Genomic DNA, 18,253 nt, shown 5'->3' on the forward strand with positions numbered 1-18,253 from the left:
GGAGGGATCTGTATCTTAGAGAAACCCCAGGGTCAGTAGCCTCTGTATCTCTTCAGTTTACAACGGGAGCCAGCGGGACTGTCCCCTTCCACTGCAGTGCAGCATGGCTTTACTCTGCTGTCAGTCTGTCCTTTCAAAAGCAGTGACAGAGCAGGGGACACCAATGATGCCAAGACATATTCTAGTATAATGCAAACCTGGCTTCTGGCTCTGGTTGTTCTGGCACTGAGGGGAAAGCATTTGTTTATAATGACACTTGTCAGAACATCGTGCTTGCCTCATATCTTCCCAGACAGCCCTCTGGTTTCTTTGCCTCCTCCTTCCTCAGGTTTCCTTTCTTTTTTCTTGTGTCAACAAGCTACTGTGCTGTCTTTTTCGGCCTTCCGTTGTCAACTCTTTGCAAGGCTGAGGAATTAATTTTCCTGGGTGTTTTTCTGTGCTGGGTCATTGGTTTGCAGGGTGCGCTGTCGCTAGGCACGTGTGAAACCTGGTACCTGAGGTAGCTGCCGTGTACCTTATGTTGCCCTCTCCTTTTTTAGCTACCCTCCTCCTGTGTGTGTTATAGGGAACTGGAAACTTGGCGATCTGAACCAGCATTGTCCTATCTGTCTGCCTGTACTCACGGTGTAACAGAGAGTAAACACATTAAGGAGTTCACCAATTGCTAGTAGGGGCATTATGGAGTTTACTTATTCCATCCTGTCCAGACCAGAATACCAAACGAGCAAGTTTACTCAGTTTTGTTTTGTTTTGCTTTTAATCTTCACGCCATTCTGTCTATCTGGCTATTTATCTAAAATATTTATAGAGCAGCTTAGATAGATAGGTACGTATGAATGTGTTTGATACATATTACAGATATGTTCAGCTTCTACATTATCATTCAGGCAGGAGTTTGTTATTTCTCCTGATTTGCCTAGTAACCCAAAAGCTGTGGATTTTATTTCCCCCAGCAAGTGTTTGAATCGCTCTGGAGATAAATGCATGCATGAAGGGACTCTTCCTCTTGCTGGTATTACTTGGCAAGCTGGGGGCTAACTAGCATACCGAGTGTTTATCTGCAAGGTGAAGTCCGGACGTATGGTCAGAGGTGATGCTTTACATGCGAGTGTAGTGAGACAGAAGGCTCCTGGTTTGTGTTCTTGTGCAAAATCCTCCCCCAGCAGCGTGAAGAGCAGCAGGCACCAGCAGGCAGAGCAGCTCTCCCGGCTTGGCTGAGCGTTTGCTGGAGTGCGCCCGGCGTGAAATGCACTCGCCAGCCCCGGAGGGGTATGTACCCTGCCTCACTGCTCACCGCTATAGCGGTGCATAGCTAACCGGCTGTAGGTGGTTTATTGCTGGTAAAATCTCACAGCATACAATTTCCATTTACCTGTCAAGAAAAATATAGGTACAAATGAATTTTAGAGCCACGCACATGTATTATTAATTTTATTTGTGCCTATTAGATACGGGCCTAAGCAGCGAAATTGAGTTCTCTAGCTTAGCTTTCACCTAAATGTGTGGGTGTCCAGCTCTGAACTGCTGCCATCTTTATGAGGATGAGAAAATTCAGGTTTTGGCACACCTAAACTCTGGATGCCTGTAAACAAGGTATCTGTGGATAATCTTTGTTTAACGCCTGCCACAGATTTAGCAAAAGACCCATTGCAATATCATGCTTACTTTTAAAGCCCCAGGTCCTGTAATCCTGTAATTAGGTGAAACTCATAGCTTTGATTTTTCTAAAACTAAACTTCGTCTCGTAAAAAAAACCCAGTCAAAATATAAATACAAAATCCTTTACCATTTGGAAGAGTTAGACTCATCATTTTAAACCATGTTTTTATTAGTTTAAAACTAATAAATAATTCATTTTAAATAACCTTAACTAATAAAACTAATTCATTAGAAAATAGTGTATGTTAAAAAATAATCCCTTTCCTCTCTGAGTATCATTTTCTCATATCAATTATTATTATTCTCAGATTTGCAGGTTGTCTGCCTGAAAAATAGTCTGCCGCTAGTACAAATGAAAGGAGTTTGGATATTGAGTCATACTAAGCTTTTTAGTTTTATTTTTTTAATGTAGTTTATTTACTTCCCTTGTTTTTGTGTTCCTAAATATAAAAACATCGGCTATGTGAAGCTCTGGGCATCCCAAATGTAAAAATAAGTAAATAAAAGAAAATACAGCTCCTGAAAAATTAAATAACAGGGTGGTCATCTGATCTGTGTGGTAATCTGGCAGGAGGATTTCTGGGATGATGGTCAGTGATTTCCTTCAAACAAGCCCAGGGAAACCGAAACAAGCCAGGGCCGGAGACTCCTTGCTAGCTTTGCGCACACTGGTTTTGCCTGGATTTGTCAGTGACAGATCCTGCAATGATAGCTGCTCATGCCCTGGTAGCAATAGGCTGCCTTGGGGCCATGCCCAGGCTTCCCATTCTGCTCAGTTAATGTTGTCACGGGTATTTCTGCTCCCCACTGCACTGTATACCAAAGTCAAGTCCTTAATCTCCCCCGGTTCAACTCCCTCGTCTGTATAGCCACTGTGAAAACCCAGCCGCTGTTACCTCTAGGAACTAATGGGATAGCTGTATCAGAGACTAACAAACAGATAGGCAAATACTGGAGTGGTGCCAGAGCCCTTGTAACTAGAGAAGACCACTTCCATGTCCAGAGTGCCACCTGAAATAGATGGGCTTTGGTGTATCCTAAGGATTCACTGTGTTTAGATCACTGCAGGCTAATGGAGTTGCATTCTAGGAGCAGGTCCTTTCCTCCCCTGAGAAAATCAGCTTTCCCTGGGGTGAGATCTGCTCAGTGAACTCTGCTGGTCAGAGCTGCAGGAGTATATCACAGAAAGAGGGACATCACCTCTGTAATGTGTGTGCCCATGTTCTCTAGTATTTCCAAGGGAAGACCCAATTCTGCCTTGTGAGCCAGCACCAGTCTCTTTATAGACAGCCTACTCGGTTTGCTCCTTTCCTCTCTTAAGTGTGTATGTCCGCTAATAGGATCTCTCTCAGCTGGGGCACATTGCAGAGGTCTAAAAGAGGGGTAATGAAACGACACTTAAGAAAAAAAATCACAACTTGATAGACAGCTAAAAAGATAGACAGAAAAAGTCCTCTTCATCAGTCTTTCCTCCTTTTCAAACTTCAAGCCAATTCTGCTGCTAGAAGTAGACATTCACTGCCAAAAGATTCATTAGTATTACTGTGGCCATCTCATCTGTCTTTCTGACCCAGGTGGGCAGCACTGCTTGCAGGGTGGGTTGGACTGGAGGCAGCTGTCTCTGCACAGCCCAGTTGCTACCAGAAGCTGGTACTGCGCTCTCTGCACTGGGGTGAACGCATGAAGACGACTGCTCTGAACCACCACCTCACTCAAAGCATTTTGTGCTGCTTCAATTGGAGTGTAATGGCTGCTAGCGAATCTTTCTGTTTACTACCCCAGATATTGCTGTTGGTATTGATCAGAGGAGCAAAGAGCTGGAAGGACCCACAAGAGGTGGTCTGGTCCTTCTCCACGCAGTGAGACAAGATCAGCTATACAGTGGCTGCCCATAACATGTATTTTTTGAAGACACCCTGTGCCTGCATAGCCAGTGCATGGCCATTATTTCACTCTTCTTGCACTTGGAAAGCTTTTATTAACATATGATCCAAACTGATTTTGCTGCCAATTATTTCTGGTCCTTTCAAGACACATGGTGATAATTTCTCCTCCTCTTCTGCAAAACTACCTTTTATCTGCTAGAAGCCCATTAATCCCTGTTTCTCAGACCTCTCTAGTCCATCTTAACAGGCTCACTGCTTCTTGCAGGTCATATTTTCCAACCCTGATGTCATATGTATTTCACTACTGTCTGATTTGTCTACATGTTTCCTTAAGTGCACTGTCCAAAACCAAAGCAAGAGTTCCAGTTTAGGACTCAGTCATGCAGATAAAAGTACCAGCCATGTTTTGCATATCATGCTTCACTTACCTAACCGCAGAATGAGATGAGATTTACCTTTTTTATAAGAGCGCCTTATTGCTTTCACTTATTCAGTGTCTCTGCTGCTTTCTAACCCTCTGTTACTGGTCTGTAGCACAGTCTGCAGCTCATTCCCCACTTCTGTATTTGAGCATTAATTGTTTTTCCCCCTTTCCTGAGCTTTGTCCTCGCTGTTGTTGGATGCCATCTGGTTGGTTTCTCCATGGAGACCACTTCTTCAGTTTACTTATGATCCTGGTCTCCAAAGCACTTGCAGCTGCCCCCAACTTGGTGTCATCGACAAAAGTCAGGTGCCTTCTTTCTGTTCCATCATGAAGTTGCTAATCAAAGTATTGAAGAGATCAGGGCACAAAAGCGGACTGTGGTAGCAACCCACTAAAAACTCCATCCCTGGTGGATAGCGATCTGTTGATTGTAGCTCTTTGATGCATCCTGATGGTGATTTAACATCTGCCGTATTCTCTTAGCTTGTTCAAGAGACTGTTGGACCTTCGGAAGTCAAGATATATCACATCATCACACATACTGCTCCTGCATTATCTTGCTATGCCAGATATCCTACAAAAAAAGGGAATGAGGCTGGGGTGACATAATATGTGCTTGCCAAAAGTACATTGCTTATTTTTTCCTTTACTGTATTATTATCCTCTAGGTGCTTATAAATGGGATGTTTAATAATTCGTTACAGTACGTTGAGTGACTTGTTCCAGGAGAATGAGTCGTAACGGGGATGCGGTGGCTGCCCCTTTCCCAGCGTTACCTTGGGTTCTTGTTCTTTTAGGGCTATATCGTCAAGCCCCTCTCAGGCATTAAATATCAGTGAAGAAATCCCTATAGTTCTTACTTGTCTCATCAGGGTCACAGGCACAAAGGCACAGAGATCTTAGCTGGCATGGGGTTTAACAGTTTCTGCAATAAAGACTTAGGCCTGTCCAAGTCAGGCTAAAGGAATAACGCTTTCAACTAGGAGCAAGCAGATGGTTGTTGTATTTGCTGTCTAGAGCCTTTACAGCAAGGCATCATTGTGAATGGAGATGGTTGGGAACTTTTCAGTGAAACTAAAACATTTCACTGGTTTTGGCTTTGATTAAAATTTAATCAGGAAGGTTTTACAGGTCTGAGTTGCTTTTTCTGGTCAAAATTGGGAAGAGAAAAAAGTATAGCATTGCCATAGCCTATCTAAAAGCTAGAGCATTCAGCTGAGGTATGGAGAATTCACGTTCGCATTTTTGCTCAGAGCCTGGGACTCCTGCAGGCTCACTAACATTTCTTGTGATTCCCACTTATTGGCTGTTCAAAGAATGTGGGCTCTCCCTTGTTTTAATGTTTATTTAATGAAAAAAAAACAAAAGGGCTTTGTCATTTTGGCAAAACAAAAACAAATTTGGAAATGTCAGCAGCAAATTTTCACAAAGAGAGATTCTTGTTTACTGCCCAGCCCTAATCACAAACTCAAAGTCAAATGTATAGCAGCTAAAGGCCAAATCCTACAGTTTTCTTTCAAACTGATAGGCATTCGTGTGTGAAAAGAACCACAGGGTGTAGCCTTTCTCCATTATGCATTGCCTTTGTAGAGCTCCTTGCTTGCAAAGATTCAGACTGACCATTCATTGTTTCAAAGTGGTATAAAGATGTATTTGTTGTTGCTGGGATTTAACCATAGGAAATTTATTATTAACTCTGTGTGGTAGATTAGCTGTGCCCCCTCTCAGTCCACTCCCCTGAAATTAAAGGACTTTGTGCGGGTGACTGGTAAAGCACTGCAGAGAGAAATCCTTTACCCAGAAAGGCAGCTGAAGACATCCAGGCTTCCCCTGTGTAAGCACTGCTCTGCCAGCGAGCCCCTCGGTAAGAGCTGGGTCTAGGGCTGAGGAGGCAGGGTGTTGCCCACCATCCGCTCAGCCCTTGCCCTCATTGCTGAGGACAGTGATAAGGAAAGATTATGCTTTAGACTTGGGGAGTGTGAGAAGCGCTTCTGAGCAGAACTGGAGCAAGGCACATGAGTGTGTGTGATAGGAGCCTGAAGTCTGATATCAGGTGGAGGTAACTTCTGCTGGTCACCAGCCTGGGACCTGGGTCACTGAGTCAGAGTGGGGTTCATCTGACCAAATGTAGATGTTACCACTGGAGTGGGTCACCTTGGACTCCCTTTGTCATTAGTGAGGAGAAGCAGGCTCTTCTCAGACACAGTCCAGCTCATCCTAAAGTAGGCATCCAAAATTCACCAGATGAATTGACCAGTGGAAATGTCAGTGTCCCTCCACTGGCTGTAGAGGGGAGCCCAGGGTGAGCAGTTGGTATGGTGCCATGCATCCTTTTAGTCTTTCCAGACCCCTTTCTGTCACTCTCCACTGGAGTTTATTCTCTGCCAGAGTACGGGGTTGGTGGCTGTCAGTGCTTGTGGTGGGTCACTGAGAGACCAGAGCCAGGCTGGTTTTGAGCTCAGCAGAGCTGTGGTGGGAGCCCATCTTCCCCTGGCATGCCTGGCCTTCTCACCTCTTTGGCCAGTGCTAGAAGCAGAGCGGTTTGAAGAGTGCTGAAGTTATTTTTCCTTTGCTAGCTAGACAATAAAGATGTTGGAGTCAGATGCTGTTCTCCGAGAGATGTTTGCTTCCCTGCTTTGTGGGCGCAGAGCCCAGAATTCGAAGGGATCTTTCTGAGTGCTAACACTGTAGCATTTTCAATTCCAGGGAGTCTGCAGTAGGTAAGAACGAGCACAGACCACTTTGTCTTTTTCAGGACATAGCCCCAGTGGGAAAATGACAGCGAATTTGGCATGCTGTTGCAAAGAATAATGAGATAACATGGGAATATGAATTTTCTGGGAGGAAGAAAAAAGATCATTTTACTGGGAGCGGTGGGGGAGAAGAAGAAAAGATTGGAGGGAGGAGATAAATTCAGATTACTACGGGGACTGGGAGAGACAGGACCAGTGTGCTCAGAAGGAAGTGACAGCGGATCAGTTTGATGGGGAAAATAAGCTTAGAGAGCAAGGAATCATCTTGGGGAACTGAAGCACAGTAGATCTTGCTGCCCCCTTCCGCTGTTACCATGGTCTGTAATTTCCTACCAGCAAAATAATTCTAGAAATTTCAGGCACACGGTAGTATTGGTGGCAATCTTTCTAGGTTTTCTGTGCTGGTTTGTTTTGCCCAAACTCATAAATTGCAGGAAACTGCACCTGGTGTTTCATAGGTTACCAAGGAACTTCCTGCCGCTCCTCATCTAGTATTTTTATGGCCTCCGCATAGTGTCCTGATGCCTCTTAACTTCTGTTTTCCTATCTCCAGGCATCGCTGGAATGTCACTATGCAGCATAGGGTTTGGCTCTGTTACATAGGTTGGATCTCAGCACTTCTTAGCGCATAAATCAGGAGTTTTTTCTGGAAATATTGTGGTGCTTGCTTTGCAGGTGCAGGCAGGAGACAAAAACAGAATACTTCAAAAAATGCTTACTTATTCTGGAGAAAGAAGTATTGCATAAAATACATGGAATGCTTTCCTATGGCTGGGAGGAAGGATCTTGATATGATAATCCACCTCCTTAGTGATATAAATCAGCATAGCTTGAGTGGTCTCTTTAGAGCGGTATCAGCTGATTTGGTGTGATTTTGTGTGATCAGCTGATTCTAGATTCAGACCAGTGCTGTGAAAGATTTTGCTGTGTTATTTCTGGGTCTGATTGCCTCAGTCTGTTGTCCCAAGTCATAGCCTGGACTGTAAGACAGTGGAGTAGGGACAATATTTTGCTCTCAGCTCCAAACACAGCAAGAACCTAGTCCTACCAGCAAGTCTGCTAACCCTTGAGAGAGTGCAAATAACCACTAATTGTAAAGACAAGTGTATTTCTGCTCCCACTGCTGGAAAAGCAGTGGCCATGGTAGCACAACAGAGTTGCCTTGACCTGTTGCAAGCCTTGAAATTTGACTCAATTTGCTCACAACAAGATATAGCCCCTTGGACATCCTAAGTCATAGATTCCCATTGCTTGCTCCCTCCATGATGGCCAGTGTCTTGTCAGTAGTGAGTGAACAATTTTTTTGCCACATCCTCTTCAGATCTGTTTGCAGAAAAAAAAGTGCTAGTATAACCAGGAATAAATATCTTACTCATTTTACATAGCAGGCCTGTAACTGCTTAGTAGCTTGAAAATGAGCAAAAATGTGTTTTAAAAGAATTCTCAAAAAGATCTGATCTGAAGCTTTAGATTTCTAACCCAAAATAATGAGAAAAGATATATACCTAGTCTCCACTAGCAACTTTAGGATCAGCTTGTCTTTTTACTTGCAGTACGGATGAAAGCTAAGGTTAATCATGCTCCACATTTCTCTGTCTCAAATCAACCTTTTCCGTAGCTTTATTGTCCATTTTATTTTCTTCCTTTCATTTGAAAGAAATACTGCCAGGTTGAGGTTAGCCAGGTTTGTGGTTCGCTCAGTTGAGCTTTTATTATATCCAAACCCTAGAGGTACTGGGAGTAGCTTGGCTTCCTAAGGAAACAAAGTGTGTATGGGTTTATTTGTATGGTTATGCTGTTTACCTGCCCTTCTGCTTAGCAGTCCTCTGCTCAGCTCACTCCAGCACCCCTCATACCTGCCGTGACCTTGCCCCAACAAGAGCTCCTGCCCCTCAAATTCTCACTAGTGGACCCCACCCTCCTCCTGCATCCCTTACCAATGGGATGTGTAAAAGGCTGTATGGTTGCAGGTTGGTTTGGAGCCACACACATGCCCGCTGGCAGGTGCCACCTTGACTAAAACTGGTCAAGTGCTTTGAAGGTTTCCCGAGGTATGAGGCATCAGGACCTAGGACACGTAGCTGTGGTAAACCAGGCCTTACTAATTCCAGCGTTCGTGGAACAGTGTGTTCCTTTTGTCTGTTTTTCTTGGTGCCAGTGGAGTCAATACTGCAAATCTGCCATGCTCAAAACTCCATATGGGATGAAATTCCAGATTCCTGGGGTCCACCAGTTCGTGTTCCGTGTTTTTGGCTGCTGTGTTACTGTCTACGCTTACCGTAGCTGTGTGTTAGTGGATGAGAACCTGGATCAAAATCTTGATTCCACTGAAATTAAAGGGAATTTTGCTTCACTGGAGCCAAGATTTCATCTGAAATTGGAATTGGCTAGAAACAGATTGTAAAATAAACCTACATCGAGCCAGCAGTTCAAAAACAACATCAAGACTTGTAGAAAGAAGCAAATTTATTTCCTACTTTAAAAGATTTCCATTTTACTAGTTAATATTAATTAATTACAGAAAGAAAGAAATTGGCATTTCATGAAAGGGAACAAGGAGATAGTATTTCTAAAATGAGACTGTCCTTTCAAAAGTGACTTGAGGATTTGAAGAGTGGGGACAGGCAGGTAGGCATGGTCTCTGTGCTGTGCCTTCCTTCTGCATCTTTGTGCCTGCGTGGTGCGTATTGACCCCAGCTGACCCGCGGTAACGGTGTGCTCCTACCATTTGTCTCTGTCCAGTTGCTGGCCCTCGTCACTCCTGAATGGATGCGTAGTCTGTCTTTTTGGTGAGTATGCATGCTATGCCTTGTAGGATAAGCCTCCAGCTGCTTTCCACAAAAACAACGAATGATAAATTGTATTAAGTAATAGGTTTTCAGGGTTTGGATTTTGATGGCTTTTTCAGAGCTCCAGCTCTTCTTTTTATCTTTAGAAACATCGGAATTGCTACCCCAGTAGCGGCTCACCAAAAAGTAAAGAAACATTCTGAGAAAATAATGACTTAATATCACATTTCCTGTATAGACGCTAAAATGTCAGTAGTCGGTTGCTTGGGAGAAAAACCTCCAAAATAACAGAATAGCAGCTTGGTTTAATAAAGCCTGAGATGTGATAGTTAAGGGGAAAAAATAACTTGCCAAATGTGCACACAACAAAATAGACAAAAAAGAAACAGATACTTAGACATATGGCTTCCATTTACGGAGTATTCAGACAGGGAGCACTTTCTCAAAGCTCAACCACAGCTTTTGAAAATGTCTTTTGAAAAACAAATATTAGGTTAAAAAGTGTTAATATCCAACAGAAAACAGGAGAAAGGTTGTTCCTGGGAAGGAAACAAAGGTTAGCGCGGGCACTCTGAAGGAGCAGGAGCACGTGGCCGCTCTCATCAGCAGTGCTGGGTCTCTGCCTGTCACAGCTCAGGCTGTCAGTGTGCAGACCTGTGGTAGGAGGAACCAAGCCCTGCTTGAGAAGTCGTAGCGGCGTGTGAAAGTCTGAGAATAAGATCAAAAGACAGGTTTGTTTCTCAAAGACACATTGGGAGTGCTATCATTTGTCTGCCTGCCTTTTGCTGAAAGACCCTTTGGAGATCCCCAAATGGGGGTTGTGAGCTTTCTCAGTTCTGATGTCAAAGGGCTGAGGCTGCTGAGACTTGGGGCAATGCTACTCCTTCTTCATGTATCAGATTTCCCTTACATCGTCTATTTGATGGCATGATCTTGTACTTCTCCGGTCTTCCATAGAATCTTCTAGGAACATCTTAATTTATTATGTGGACACATATAGGAATGAGGAACAGTTCTTAAAAAATAAAACTTTCAGGGCTCCTCAAACAGAGAAGTAGACTACAACTACATTCTTCTTCCCATTCCATGAAGGTTACCTTTAAAAAAATCTGTGGAGGAAAGAAATTGATAACTAGGGAAGTCCTCTTTAATGAAATGAGAATTGGATTTTAGTGATAAGTTTTAATTTAGGGCAAATAATTTAATTGGAATGACTCATTAATTTTGGGGTGCGTAAATTGGGCCTCTGGCAGCCTATTATCTTCTTTATTCCTTTCTGAGTCTTCTCTGTCAGCAGTATAAGAAAAGCCTTTTGCCTTTAATAAGGTAAGGAGACACTCCCTTTGAATGTGTGGGGAAGGGACTCTCAGAGTTCAGTGATTTTAACGTAATGGCACCTCACCTTTGGGTGCTCTCAGCTTATGAGCTGCTCAGGCTGCAAGAGCAGTGAGTTTGTTTTCACAGCATCCTCGCATATGGATACTCAGCTATGCACAGGATACTGGTGATGTGGTGGGCCTGGGGCATCTGGCCATGGGTGACTTGGGCATAAGAGAGGTTGGTAGTGCTCTGCCTGGAAGGGCAGTCACAAGCTGGCTGCTGGATGCACTGACAAAATTGTCTGCAAAGAGACCAGAACTCTGCCACCAGAAGAAGTTGTATGTTAGGACTAGAGTACTGTAAACTGTACTCTAGTTATTTAGTGGGTGAGTGGGACATCTACTTAGATTTTGTTAACTGGGAGGTTCAGCTCTCAGCTTTGGTAAGCAGCAAGTATATCCATTAATGTGTTAAGTGCAGACAGGCAAAGTAAAACACACAGAGTAAAGAGCCTTTCAAAGGGAGAGAAGCCAAGAAGCAAGATCCTAAACCTCAATTCCATATGGCCCTCACGCAGGTGCCACAGCAGCAGCTGTAGTCTGGAGAGTCTCTTCAAAATGATTGTCCCCTTGTTAGACTGATGGGAATGTGACTTTTGGGTATGTTCCTGTTTTGAATGCAAAAAAAAAAAAAAAATTCTTTTGCTAAGAAGTAGGATAAATCTCCCCAAATAACCACAGAACAGACTTTGCAAGGCCTTATGACCTTGACTATACAAATCCAATGATGATCTTAGGGATTATGAATGCATAGAGCTCCCAGTTAACGATTTTACCTGAAAGATTAATCCACTTGTTGACATACAGGAAAGAAGTTAAGAAGAAAAGTTCATAGGGAGACCACCCCTCATTAACCTGTTTGAGGGGATTGTTAACAGAGTGGCAGTGACTGCTTCTCCTACTGTGTTTTTAACTATTGTGAATATGTTTCACGTAATTCATGGCATGACTGTGTTCCAGGAGAACAGCTGTGCAAAGCCTGTGGACCATCTTTGCAATTGAGGTTGATGCCTTGGTTATGCCTGTACTCCCTCTGCAAATAGTATCAGAGAAAGCCCTGGACTCCAGGCCAGATGGCACAGACTGGTTTGTGTTCATGCTACTTGATGGTGCTGCCTTTTGGAATGGATAGATCATGTCCACACTGCATTGGGCACTGGTGGGGGGCCTGGTCTCCTCCATGCTCCCCGTGGTGCCCCTGTGGCCCTGAGACATGCTTCTTTTTTGGTTGATTGATTTGTTATGTTTTCTGGTTAAAAGTGCCTGAAATAATGAGAAGGCTGGGACACAGTCTGGCAGACTGGTGTCTTTATAACCTGATGCCAAGAGTGTGTGTTATATGGCACAGGAGCGCATGGAGGAATTTGAAAGCCCAGGGCCTGTGGAGTTGGTGTTGGAGGACTTTCGCAGGTTGAGGAAGCTGAACTTGGCATTGTCTGCATGTCTGGAGTGGGCTGTCCATGTCAGCTGTGCCTGTTCCTCCTCTGAGAGGGGATGCACTAGTTCATTCCAGGAAAGAACCTGGGAGTGATCTCATGTTTGTGTGCATGGCTGTCCACAGGACTGGAGCAAAACTGAGAGACTGTGCTTTGCTCTCTGGAGCAAAAGAGAACAAACCGCATTGACAGTATAGACATAGCCATCCAAGGTCATAAAAGGTTCACCTCATTTTAACAAATCCAGGGTATGTACATGGTTCTGCTAGGTAAATTGCACAGGTGTCCTATCAGAGGCAGGACTAAAATCCAAGTCCAGAGATATACATCTCTGTCACTTAGTCTTTTCAGTGTAACTCTCTTAAGGTGTTGCATCTCTTGTCTGTATGGATGCTTAGTCATGCAAACAGAAGTGGTATACTACAGGTAAGATTCATCACACTTAATCTTAGACATCTAAGTGTTAGTAGCGCAAATCTAAGCTGGTCATCTGGCCCTCATCTGTAGTCTGTTGTGAGAAGTTGGCATCTTATTCTTTCTGCTGTCTGCCTCAAGATAATGTGATGGATCATCCTTCAGAAGTCCCTGTTTCTCTGTTTGGACTTACAGGAGGAATGTGAATGACTAACTTAGATTTACACAGCAAGCTTTCCGATGTCTAAAATTTGGTGACATGAACCCACCTTGTATGTCTATGCAGGAAAGATGGAACTGTGTAAGAAACTAGTTCTAGAGACTCTGGTATTAGCCACAATCTAATACCATCTGCTTGGCAGCATTGACTGGCCTTGACTCTTCCTCTTGCCATAACCTGGACTGTGTGACTTTAAATAGTATAACAATACCTTTTCTTTTAGTCTGTAAGCTGTTCTACACTGGATAACACTTTCGGTTGTAATCCCCGATATATTTACCTGTCCTCACAATGTGCAGCTGCATTCCCCTCCAAATCTCTTGCTTTAAGCCTGACACAAATTCGTACAAGCTCTCCCAGTGGAAGGTTGCCATCTCCTTGTCTGGGTACTCTTGCCTGCCGTTTCCCACTGAGCCAGAGGGTAAGGAACTCCCCTGAAAAGATTTCTGCACTTCCTGCTCCCAGAGTCACCAGCCCAGCAAAGCCCTGAGGCACAAGCTAAATTTTTCACTAGATGAGTAATGCTATTCTAGCCCAAACTATTCGAGGGTACTCCATTTTTCTCCTGGATTTCATGCTGCCCCTGTCTCTCTAGCCCTTGAACTCCTTTGAGACATCACTAGTGTTAGACTCAAGTGCTTCTTCCTCTCTTCTTTCTTCTCCCTGAAGGGAGAACTATATAATATTTGAAAAAGAAACTCCAGATATTTAGTCACTTGCATCTGCAGTTCTCGGGAGCTGCAGTGACTGTTGCGTATCAGTGCTGGGTGCTGCCATGCTTGTTTCCATCTCTGGTGCTGTGAAGTCCATTACCCACTATGGATTTCACAGTGTTACCCTCTTCTTCCTGGGGTTCAAGAGCACACTGCTGACTGGTCTCCCTGCCAGCCCTTTCCACTCTCTTAAAAAACAAACAAACAAACAAAAAAACCCCAACCCCCCAAAAAATCTTTACATCTCCATTTTTCTAATCCTATTGGTTTTGTGGGCACGTTTCTGCCAGCAGTTGCAGAAACTCCCAAGTCTGCACCTGAACAGCAGAAACTCTCCTTTCTTTGGCTCCCAGATCAAATCAAATTGCTGTTTATTTCATTGCCCTGATAAATTTTTTATTAACTGTGTTAGAAGTCTGTGAGGAAGAGAGAGGGGGAAGAGAAAGAAAAAAGCTGTTCAGGAATGTAGACTGGGCAAAGTGCCCATGATTAATGGGGTAGCAGTGACCAGCGGGTATTTGAAAATTTGCCGGTGCCAACTGCCAGGAGGTTTTTGTGGCCTGTGACAGCTGGTCATCGTTATTGGACGACTGCTTCTGTGTACATCTTAGATCTGTGTCTTTGTATGTCTCTTACCAAGTCACTCTCAGTTTCTGTTTTGCACGGACATACTGAAGCAATTAGGGCATGTTGGATGATTGCAGGGATGAGTGAACAGTGTTGGGTAATATAAAAAAAATACAATTTCTCTTCTACTCTAGCCCTAATTCCCCTATCTCAAGATGAGCTTAAACCACTGTCCCAGAGATAGGCCTCCCTCAGCATTGTATGAATTTGAATCGCAGCTTTGCAGCTCTACCGGACCACTTGGTTATTCATTATTCATTGTTGCTACAGGGCACTTGGCCTCTTCGAAGATCATTACAGCCCATTCTGAGTGATAGCCCTCTTTAAGGAGGCAAATCCCACCTTTTGATGCACCATATATGTTGCTACGTGTCTGCTGGCCCACTAATGAAACAGTGAACACCTGATCTTGCTGAAAGGTTGCAAACTCACTCAGATGGTTTCTACTGCACAGTAGCTGCTAATGAGGGCAACCTGAGGGAAAGGATCTGTAAGGGTAAATGTCTTGTATGGGCTCCAGCAGCCTATCTAAGAGGCATCATATCTCCTTGGGAATGCAGTAAATCCAGCAGATAGGCCAAAGCAAAATAATTGATGTAGAGAAGAATGTCAGAACAGAAGGGTTAAGTACAATGCAGGCACACTCAGGTAGGAGGGAAGTGGCGATAGCGTTTCTCTGTCTGCGGAGAAGTCAGGGGAGATAAAAGCCTTGTATCCATTTGTCGTGGTTTAACCCCGTAGTACAGCAACAACTAAAACATCTCTGTATTATCAACACTGTCTTCAGCACAAATCCAAAACATAGCCCCATACCAGCCACTATAAAGAAAATTAACTCTATCTCAACTGAAACCAGGACACCGTTCTCATTGAAATTTTTGATCAGGAGCTCCCCACAAGGGGCAGTTGCTTGGCTACACATAAGCTTTAGGTGCGTGAAGACTTCTCTAGGATCTAGAGGGGACTCAGAGGCAAAATGCAGCCATGGTGCCTGATATGAAGGGAACAAGTGAAATAGGAAAGTGTCGTGGATTCTAATCCTCCCAGCTTTTTGTCGTTTCTGTTCCTCCTTGGTCTGGTACGCTCAGCCATTGGCCTGTTCTGGAAGGGGAAGCTCAGACCACTGATGGAAAGGGCTATCCTGAGCTCTTATGACATGTATGGTCATGCCTTCTCAGGAGCTTTCCAACCCAGTACTATAGAGCTAACAGCAGAATGACCTGATTTTTTTGAAAGGCATAACTGGGGCATACTTGACACCATGCAGGGAGAGAAGGAATGTAGGTTTTTTTGATGAAGAGCTTTTTCTTTTCATGGAAGCCTCAGAAGCCTTGAATGGGAAGAAATTGTGATTCTTGGGATGGATCTGCCATTCAGCTGGAGAGGAGGCTGAAGTGGATCTTGAGGAACGTAGTTCAGCCAGGGATGTTGAGCTTGGGAAATAAAGACGATAGCGAGTCCTCCAGACTAAAGCTCCTGTGGGACACAGCACCTCAGCAGGGAAATACAGTAACAGCATTGTTTACTTTCTGTAAGTATGAATAGGTATCCATGCTGTGAACATTTTTACTTTTTTTACTTCCACATCTCTGCGATAAAATGTAGTAAAAATTACTGTGCCAAAACCCAAGTACAGAGGTATTCCAGACTGTGTCCCTGTAAGTCATTGTGAGGCAGCCTACAAACCTAGCTGGCAGAGAGAAGGAACTCTTTAACTGGATCCAGAGTGTTGTAAATCAGTGGGAAAATGCTTCTCATAACTTGACTGGTATTTTAGTTTATCATCAATTAAGGTTGCCTCTTACAGATTCTCCAAGTATGCCACAGTTCAGGTTCTTCAGTGAATTTGTTCATTAAGAGGACCAATCACTGAGTTGCCTGCCAGGGCAAAGCAGGTATTCATAGAATCATAGAATGGTTTGGGTTGGAAGGGACCTTAAAGATCATCTAGTTCCAACCCCCCTGCCAGGGGCAGGGACACCTCCACTAGACCAAGTTGCTCAAAGCCCCATCCAACCTGGCCTTGAGCACTTCCAGGGATGGGGCATCCACAACTTGTCATACATCAGTTTTCTTCTCCTTCCCTTTTGCTGCTAGTGAGTTCTTGCCATCCCCATCGTGTCTTCATTTCACTTGTTCACAGTGACACAAAATGTCTCCTGCCTGAGGTCAATCTCCCTGTGATAAAAGTCTTCCATAGAATTAGTCAGGCGGGAAGACAGGCTGGAAGACAGGATATCAAAAACGTAAGCCTTCGGAAAATGGTGGCAGGCTGTCAGTTCCCGTTAGCTGATGCTACCTGGGCAGCCTGCTGACTCTTCACCATTGTAGGTGGGAGAGATGAGTTTTAATGAGCAGCAGAGGGAGTGGAGAGGGGAAAAAAAAGAAAGTAGTTTAGACTAGAAGTGATACTTTTGGTAGTGGATGACATACATACGTGTGTACATGCATGTGTCCATGCCAGTGTACAGAAGGATTGAAATGAAGTAAGCAAGAACCGTGTGGCTTGCCAGGCCTCTCCAGGAACTTTTTGACACGAGTGATTGCATCCTGGCCCTTCTTTCTTCAGTGGCTTCCTCCTGTCTGTTCTCCAGTGACACCGATCAATACAAGTAGAATTGTAGTGAAGTGCAAAGACACATATGCTAAAATTTAAAAGAGGGAGGTCTGCAAATCCTGGTTAAATGATAACGCAGTGGAAGATGTAGTATTTGAGAGCTTGTTTATATCAATGCAACTTCACTGACTTCACAGAAGTTGCTCCTGATGTATTCCAGGCTAGTGCTGGGGTGTGCTGGATTGGATCTAGGTGCAAAGACACCCTGCAAACAACTATCAGAATCACCAAGTATTTAAAGAAGTTGTGTACTTCTCTATGGAGGTCATAGCTAGGACTAACAAGGGCAGATCAGGAATGGGATGTATTCAGCTGTGAAATAGCCTCCCAAGGGCAAAGGTAGAAGAGTCATTTCCCAGAAACTTTAAAGACTAGTTGGCCAAAACACTATTAGATATGCAGCAGAGAACAAACTTGCCTTTCTGAATGCCCCCAGCTCTGGAAGACAGAATAAGTGTGCAAATGATTCTTCTGTCTCTAGAGTATGTGAACATCTGAGATCTGAATTGCTGCAGGTCCCATTCTTCTCCCTGGCATTCGACCTACATTTAAATTCTAATTGACTTGGAGTGAAGACTCGTAAAGCTTTCTCTTTTTCGCCTGGATGCTGAATCCTCAATGAAAATATAAACTGTGTCATTAGATGTTGGGCGGATGTTGAGCATAAAGAAGCTGGTTTAAGCTGAAAATTGCACAGCTTATTCCAATTAGTCATTCTGCATATAAAATGCTCACAGTGACTCTACTTTTAGTGGGGAAAGACATTAGTATAACTAAATACATCCCCACTGGATATTTTTATTAACACAAAAGTTGATGCTGGGTTAGTGTTGGAGATGTCAAAGAATCACAGAATCACAGAATCGTATAGGTTGGAAAAGACCTTTAAGATCATCGAGTCCAACCGTAAACCTAACACTACCAAGACCACCACTATACCATGTCCCTAAGCACCTCATCCAAACGTCCTTTAAATACCTCCAGGGATGGCGACTCAACCGCTTCCCTGGGCAGCCTGTGCCAATGCTTGATAACCCTTTCAGTGAAGTAAAATTTCCTAATATCCAGTCTAAACCTCCCCTGGCTCAACTTGAGGCCATTTCCTCTTGTCCTATCACTTGTTACCTGGGAGAAGAGACCGACCCCCACCTCTCTACAACCTCCTTTCAGGTAGTTGTAGAGAGCGAGAAGGTCTCCCCTCAGCCTCCTTTTCTCCAGGCTAAACAATCCCAGCTCCCTCAGCTGCTCCTCATAAGACTTCTGCTCCAGACCCTTCACCACCTTCGTTGCCCTTCTCTGGACACGCTCCAGCACCTCAATGTCTTTCTTGTCGTGG

At 44.0% G+C, this 18,253-nt stretch overlaps 1 protein-coding gene across 3 annotated transcripts in view; it reads left to right on the top strand.

Annotated features, from left to right (window-relative positions):
• Positions 1-18,253, top strand: part of LSAMP (limbic system associated membrane protein) — a 1,043,134-nt gene that overhangs the window by 863,553 nt on the left and 161,328 nt on the right. The gene's annotated exons all lie outside the window — the stretch shown is intronic.

The sequence above is a fragment of the Mycteria americana genome, chromosome 1, assembly GCF_035582795.1.
Source record: "Mycteria americana isolate JAX WOST 10 ecotype Jacksonville Zoo and Gardens chromosome 1, USCA_MyAme_1.0, whole genome shotgun sequence".
In the NCBI taxonomy this organism is placed as follows: domain Eukaryota; kingdom Metazoa; phylum Chordata; class Aves; order Ciconiiformes; family Ciconiidae; genus Mycteria; species Mycteria americana.